The sequence below is a fragment of the Oryx dammah genome, unplaced genomic scaffold, assembly GCF_014754425.2.
Source record: "Oryx dammah isolate SB20612 unplaced genomic scaffold, SCBI_Odam_1.1 HiC_scaffold_1, whole genome shotgun sequence".
NCBI lineage: Eukaryota > Metazoa > Chordata > Mammalia > Artiodactyla > Bovidae > Oryx > Oryx dammah.
Window position 1 is genome coordinate 88,843,347 of NW_024070185.1, and position 8,785 is coordinate 88,852,131.

An 8,785-nucleotide genomic window follows, 5' to 3' on the forward strand; every position below is an offset into this window, starting at 1 on the left:
AATATCTGAAGCAGAAGAACTAATCAGTGAGCTAGAAGATAAAATGGTGGAAATAACTTCTGTAGAGCAGATAAAGTAAAAAGAATGAAAGGAACTGAGGATAATCTCAGCGACTGCTGGGACAATATCAAATGCACCAACATTCGAATTATAGGGGTCCCAGAAATAGAAGAGAAAAAGAAAGGGTATGAGAAAAATTTTAAAGAGATTATAGTTGAAAATTTCCCCAATATGGAAAAGGAAATAGTCAATCTAGTCCAAGAGGAACAAAGAGTCCCATACAGGATAAGCCCAGGGAAAAACAGGCCAAGACACTAATCAAACTAACAAAGACTAAACACAAAGAAAGAATATTAAAAGCAGCAAGAGAGAATTAACAACATACAAGGGGAATCCCATATGCATAACAGCTGATCTTTCAGCAGAAACTCTGCAGGCCAGAAGGAAATGGCAGGTTATATTTAAACTATTGATAGGGAAAAATCTACAAGCAAGATTACAGTTCCCGGCAAGGATCTCATTCAAAATTTATGGTGAAATAAAAAGTTTTGCAAACAAGCAAAAGTTAAGAGAATTCAGTACAACCAAACCAGCTTTACAGCAAATGTTAAAGAGATTTATATAGTCAAGAAATACAAGAGAAGAAAAAGATCTACAAAATCAACCCCTGAAAATTAAGTAAATGGCCATAGGAACATATATATCAATAATTACTTTAAATTTAAAAGGATCAAATGTTCCAACCAAAAGTCACAGACTGGGTGAATGGATACAAAAACAAGACCCATATATATGCTGTCTACAAGAAACCCACTTCAGACCTCAAGACACATAGAGACTGAAAGTGAGAGGATGGAAAAATATATTCCATGCAAATGGAAAGCAAAAGAAAGTTGGAGTAGCAATCCACATATCAAACAAAATAGACTTTAAAATAAAGAAGATTACAAGAGATAAGGAAGGACACTGCATAATGATCAAGGGATCAATCCAATATCCAATATCCAATATCAACTTGGAAGACATAACAATTGTAAATATCTATGCACCCAACATAGCACCTCAATACATAAGACAAACACTAACAGACATAAATGGAGAAATGGACAGGAACAATAATAGTAGGAGACGTTAACACCCCACTCACACCAATGGACAGATCATCAAAACAAAATTAATAAGGAAACACAAGTCTTAAATGATACATTAGATGAGATGGATCTCATTGATATCTTCAGGACATTCCATCCAAAAGCACAAGAATACACCTTCTTCTCAAGTGCACATGGAACATTCTCCAGGATACACCACATCTTGGGTCACAAATCAAGCCTCAGTAAATTTAAGAAAATTGAAATTGTATCAAGCATCTTCTCCGACCACTCTGCTATGAGACTAGATATCAACTATAAGGAAAAAATTGTAAGAAACACAAATACATGGAATTAAACAACACGTTTCTAAATAACCAACAGGTTACTGAAGAAATCAAAAGGGAAATAAATTTCTAGAATAAATGACAATGAAAACCGACAACTCAAAACCTATGGGATGCAGCAAAAGCAGTTCTAAGAGGGAAGTTTATAGCCTATAATCCTACCTCAAGAAAAACATTGAATAGACAACGTAACTTTACACCTAAAACAACAGGAAAAAGAACCAAAAAAAAAAAAAAAGAAAGAAAACAAACCCAAAATTATTAGAAGGAGAGAAATCATAAAGCTCTGAGCAGAAATAAATGAAAAAGAAATGAAAGAAACAAGAGTAATGATTAATAAAATGAAAAGCTGGTTCTTTGAGAAAATATACAAAATTGACAAGCCTTTAGCCAGACTCATCAAGAAAAAAAGAGAGAAGAATCAAGTGATCCAGAGAGATGATATGGGGTGGGAGGAGGGAGGGGGATTCAGGATTGGGAGCTCCTATACACACGTGGTGGATTCATGTCAATGTATGGCAAAACCAATACAGTATTGTAAAGTAAAATAAAGTAAAAATAAAATTAAAAAAAAGAAAAAACATAAGTAAATAATAAAACAGTTTTTAAAAATAAAAAAAACAACAAAAAGCAAAATTAGAAATGAAAAAAGGGAAGTTATAACAGACAATGCAGAAACAAGAGCACTTCCAAACTCATTCTACAAGGCCACCATCGCCCTGATACCAAAATCAGACAAAGACAACACAAAAATAGAAAACTGCAGGCCAATATCACTAATGGACATAGATGCAAAAGTCGTCAAGAAAACTTTAGCAAACAGAATTCAGCAACACATCAAACAGCTCATACACCATGATTAAGTTGGGTTTATTCCAGGAATGCAAGGATTCTTTAATAAATGCAATTCAATCATTGTGATGCACTGTATTAACTAATTGAAAGATAAAACCCATATGATCATCTCAATAGACTCAGAAAAAGCCTTTGACAAAATTCAGCACCGATTTATGATTAAAATTCTTCAAAAAATGCACATAGAAGGAACCTATCTGAATATGGTAAAGGCCATTTATGATAAGCCTATAGCAAACATTATTCTCAATGGTGAAAAATTTAAAGCATTCCCCCTAAGATCAAGAATAAGACAAGGATGTCCACTTTTACCACTATTATTCAACATAATTCTGGAAGTCCTAGCTATAGCAAGCAGAGATGAAAAAGAAATCAAAGGAATCCAGATTGGAAAAGAAGAAGTAAACACCTCACTGTTTGCAGATGACATGATCCTGTACATAGAAAACCCTAAAGATAGTATCAGAAAATTACTAGAACTAATCAGTGAATTTAGCAAAATTGCAGGATATAAAAATCAATACACAAAAATCACTTGCATTTCTATATACTGACAATGAAAAATCAGCAAGAGAAATTAAGGCATACAACCCATTCCCCATTGCAACAAAAAGAGTTAAATATCTAGGAATAAATTTACCTAAGGTAAGTTTCTGTACACAGAAAATTATAAGACACTAATGAAAGAAATCGACGACAACATAAACAGATGGAGAGATATTCCATGTTCCTGGGTAGTAAGAATCAATAGTGTGAAAATGACTATACTACCAAGTGCAATATACAGATTCAATGTGATCCCTATCAAATTACCAATGGCATTTTTCACAGAAGTAGAACCAAAAATTTCACAATTCATATGGAACCACAAAAGGCCCCAAATAGCCAGAGCAGTATTGAGAAAGAAGGATGGAGCTGGAGGAATCAACCTTCCTGACTTCAGATTATAATACAAAGCTACAGCCATCAAGACAGTATGGTACTAGCACAAAAACAGAAATATAGACCAATGGAACAAGATAGAAAGCCCAGAAATAAACCCATACACCTATGGGTACCTTATTTTTGACAATGGAGGCAAGAATATACAATGGGGCAAAGACAGCCTCTTCAATAAATGGTGCTGGGAAAACTGGACAGATCCATGTAAAAGAATGAAAGTCGAACACTTCCTAACACCATACACAAAGATAAACTCAAAATGGATTAAAGACCTAAATGTAAGATACGAAACTATAAAACTCTTAGAGGAAAACATAGGCAGAACACTTGATGACATAAATCAAAGCAAGATCCTCTATGACCCCCTCCTAGAGTAACAGAAATGAAAACCAAAGTAAACAAGTGGGAGCTGATTAAACTTAAAAGCTTTTGCACAGTAAAGGAAACTGTAAGCAAGGTGAAAACACAACTCTCAGAATAGAGAAAATAATAGCAAATGAAACAACTGACAATTAATTTCCAAAATATACAAGTAGCTCATACAACTCAATGCCAGAAAAACAAACAACACAATAAAAAAGTGGAGAAAAAGTCTTAAACGGAGATTTCTCCAAAGAAGACTTACAGATGGCTAACAAGCACATGAAAAGATGCTCAACATCGCTCATTACTCAGTTCAGTTCAGTTGCTAAGTCGTGTCCAACTCTTTGTGACCCCATGAATTGCAGCACCCCAGGCCTCCCTGTCCATCACCAGCTCCTGGAGTTCACCCAGACTCATGTGAATCAAGTCGGTGATGCCATCCAGCCATCTCATCCTCTGTTGTCCCCTTCCCCTCCTGCCCACAATCCCTCCCAGCATCAGGGTCTTTTCCAAAGAGTCAACTCTTCGCATGAGGTGGCCAAAGTATTGGAGTTTCAGCTTTAGCATCAGAACTTCCAAAGAACACCCAGGACTGATCTCCTTTAGAATGGACCGGTTGGATCTCCTTGCAGTCCAATGGACTCTCAAGAGTCTTCTCCAACACCACAGTTCAAAAGCATCGATTCTTCGGCACTCAGCTTTCTTCACAGTCCAAATCTCACATCCATACATGACCACTGGAAAAACCATAGCCTTGATTAGACGGACCTTTGTTGGCAAAGTAATGTCTCTGTTTTTGAATATGCTATCTAGGTTGGTCATAACTTTCCTCCCCAGGAGTAAGCATCTTTAAGTTCATGGCTGCAATCACCATCTGCAGTGATTTTGGAGCCCCCCCAAAATAAAGTCTGACACTGTTTCCACTGTTTCCCCATCTATTTCCCATGAAGTGATGAGACCAGATGCCATGATGTTCGTTTTCTGAATGTTGAGCTTTAAGCCAACGTTTTCACTCTCCTCTTTCACTTTCATCAAGAGGCTTTTTAGTTCCTCTTCACTTTCTGCCATAAGGGTGGTGTTATCTGCATATCTGAGGTTATTGATATTTCTCCCGGCAATCTTGATTCCAGCTTGTGCTCCTTCCAGCCCATTACTAGAGAAATGCAAATCAAAACTACAATGGATATCATCTCACACCTGTCAGATGGCCATCCTCAAAAAGTCTACAAACAATAAATGTTGGACAGGGTGTGGAAAAAAGGGGAACTCTCTTGCACTGTTGGTGGGAATGTAAATTGATAGAGCCACTGTGGAAGATGGTGTGGAGATTCCTTAAAATACTAGGAATAAAATCACCATATGACCTAGTAATCCCGCTTCTAGGCATATACCCTGAGGAAATCAAAATTGAAAAATACACAAGTACCCCATTGTTCTCTGAAGCACTATTTACGATAGTTAGAATATGGAAGCAATCTAGATGTTCATGGACAGATTAGTGGATGAAGAAGTTGTGGTACATATATGTAATAGAATATTACTCAGCCATTAAAAGGAGCACATTTGAGCCAATTCTGATGAGGTGGGTGAACCTAGAGCCTATTATACAGAGTGAAATGAGTCAGAAAGAGAAAGATAAATACTGTATTCTAATGCATATATATGCAATCTAGAAATATGGTACTGAAGAATTTATTTACAGGGCATCAGTGGAGAAACAGACATAGAGACTAGACTTATGGATATGGGGAGAGGGGAGGAGAGGGTGAGATGTATGGAAAGGGTAACATGGAAACTTACATTACCATATGTAAAATAGATAGCCAACAGTAATTTTCTGTATGGCTCAGGAAACTCAAACAGGGGCTCTGTATCAATCTAGAGGGGTGGGATGGGAGGGAGATGGGAGGGGGGTTCAAAAGGGAGGGGATATATGTATACATATGGCTGATTCATGTTGAGATTTGACAGAAAATAACAAAATTTTGTAAAGCAATTATCCTTCAATAAAAAACTAAATAAAAAAATTTTTCAAAGTAAATTTCAGTGATGAAGACCCTGGCCTGTTTATATGATGATTAAAAATTAAGTCATCTATAATGCCCCTTTGCAGAAGTCCTCAGGAGTGCTCGGTCTGAGAACTTATAATAATGAATATTTGCCCTTTTGTGGCAATACGAGAAGACTCTGTGTGTAAATGTGACACAGCGTTGACTGCTGTGTGTTTCTTCCAGCCTAGGGCTTCCGCTCATCCTCTCCTATGTGGTGATTTGGTTTTTGATCCCTCAGAAGAGAAAAGGCACTGCTCCGCTGACCTGGGCTTTTGTGTTCTGAAGGGAGATTTAGGAAAGCTCTCTCATCCCTCAGGATTTCAGAAGTGTGCTGACTTCTTCCTGTCAAGGTCTTTCTGCCCCTCCAGGTGACTCTTTTGGATGGTGTCTAAGAAGACCTATGCTAGCTCCTATGCATGGCCTCATCCAGGCCCACAGGAGGCAGTCACATATCCTTTGTTCCACAGACTCTGGGACTTAGGCTTCCCAAGCACCTGCCTCACTTTTGCTTTTCTGTCGACTCTAGCTAACTGGTTCCTGCTGTTCAGATTTTTCAGGTGAGAACCAGTCTACAGATCTCCATTTTTAGAGGCCCCATATCAAACTCTCAAAGTGGTCTCCTTAAAGCCCCTCTATTTTGACTTGCAGGGATGGGGGAAACACCCCTTAGTTTACCATCTTGGAAGCAGAGTCAGATATCTTGGTAAACTAATAGCTTTCTCCAAAAATATCCAAAAGTCTGACTTCTCATCCTTTTATATCCTGATATAGCTGAGGTGGGTAGGAGACATGTAAATTTTTAAAATTAAACTTTTAATTTTGACATAGTTGTAATTTCACATGCAGTTGTAAGAAAGAATCTAGAGAGATCACGTGTTCCTGTTATTCAGTTTTCCCCAAATGGTAGTACCTGTCAAACTGTAGTATAATAAATATATTACAAGCAGGACTCTGACATGAACACAGTCAAGATACAGTAAAGTTCCATCCATAAAATATTCTTTGGCTGGAGAACAAGAGCTCTGTGGAGCTTTTAGTGTGTGTCCATCAGTGTTTCTGGCTTGCTGGCTTCTTCAATCACCTACTCTGGGATTTTTGAGGTAACAAGAAAAGCCAGGAAACACTGAAGCATTATTCCCTAACTGGTCTAGCATCTTTTCCCCACCTTTCAGTATTTTCTTTCATTTGTTTTATATATAATGTCCAGGGTGTTTGGTTGCACTTAGTGAGGAGAACAAGAAAAAGTATGTCAACTCCATTCTCCCAGAGATGGAAGTCTATGTAACTGTATTTTGATCACCTCTTTTGCAGCAAAGCTTTGCACTTCACTTGGGATGTGAAATTGTCATGCTTCCCCAGCAAAAGTTTCCCATTAGCCTTTTGTCATATACATGTTAAGAAGAAAGGGTTACAAAATACATTCTCAGCAATCGTGATTATATAAAGTACCTGGGCTTTTGTTGTTTCAGTAATAACACATAGACATGTTCCTAGATGATTCTTTCTTCTGGCTTCAGGGAGATCATTCTGGAAAAGTCAGTCTTGGGAAAATTATTAGAGAAATGACTAAAATCCACTGTTGAAAAGATGAATATTGTTATTGTACATTCTCTTTCATTTGTTATAACTAACCGGAGAGCTATTTATTACTTCCAGTAATGTGGCTGCCAGAGTGTTGTATAGATAACGGTGAGCTGGTGTCAGTTTGTACTGGCTTGTGAGAGGTGATTGTTCTCAGGAATTCTGCAAGGTAATAAACATAGCTATTATTAAAAATTAAATTATATAATGCTTCCCTGATGGCTTAGATGGGAAAGAATGCCAGGAGACCCAGGTTCAATCCCTGGGTCAGGAAGTTCCCCTGGAAAAGGAAATGGTAACTGACTCCAGTATTCTTGCCTGGGAAATCCCATGGACAGAGGAGCCTGGCAAGCTACAGTCCTTGGGGCCACAAAGAGTGACAACTGAGCAACTAACTAACAAGGTAATAACATAGCTTCTGCAAGGTAATAAACATAACTATTATTAAAAATTAAATTATGTAAAGTGTCAACCAATTACATTAAAAACAAAGGTAACAAATACTCAAAATTCATCATTTTCTAGTTATTTTACTATAATCTGTATTCTTGAGATCTTTTACATCTATTGTGCCTGTGATGGAAACACTATGTAATGGCTTCCTGCTGTAGATCTCTCTCCAACTCTGGTTGGTGATTTCACATTGGCAACTTGAAATCAGTCATGGTGGGAATATTTACACCATAGAAACTGGAAAATACTACAAATCAGGGCTTTTCCCTGGAGAGCCTGTTGTTAAACATTTTCCAGAACACCACTGAGTATAAGCCATTTTCCCAGATTGTCTCTATCCCTGAAGATAATTGTTCTTACTCTTTAATAAGAACATTCTCCTGTCTCAGGAGTTTTTGAATTTCCAGACCTAAATTACTTGCATTTTATAGAATGCAATAGCAAGATAAGAGCAAGTATTTCTTCAGCCCTCACAATCCACAGTGGGAAACAGATATGTTTCCTATTATTCTGCCTTTTGAGAAGCTTAGACGATGGAACTGATGCTGTGTTCAGATTAACTGTGTGTAGAAGAGGTGGGGGAAGGGGGAAGACAAATGACTTGTTTTTTCAATACAGCTGCCCCAGCTATTGTCTTTAATTACACTCCTGCTGGACTGATAAGGGAACTGGATTCTGACAGCTGTAAGAAGCAGCCACACCACAGAGCCTAATATTTCTTTTTGGGTATAAGTGATGTTTTGTGCACTAAGCAACATAGACATAAATTATTTTTAAGAATTGTGGTTGGTTAGGTTTCTACTATGTTTAAGGGTTTCATTTTCTTAAAGCTACATGGTCCCCATTTAGAAGTTTACTTATTGCATTTAGTATGGTGGGAGATTTTAGTGGTTAAAACATAGATGCATTTTTCAAGCTTTTCAGCATGCTATATGCCTTTTAAACAATAGGCTGATATCTGCCTGAAGGCATGACTGATAACTCTCTTGATGCCTTTCCAGTATGGCCAGAATTCACCCAGGCTGTTCTGAATGTCCCTATACTGTGAACCCAAAGCTAAGATATATGATGTACAGACTATTTGACGTTTAATTTTTGGGAG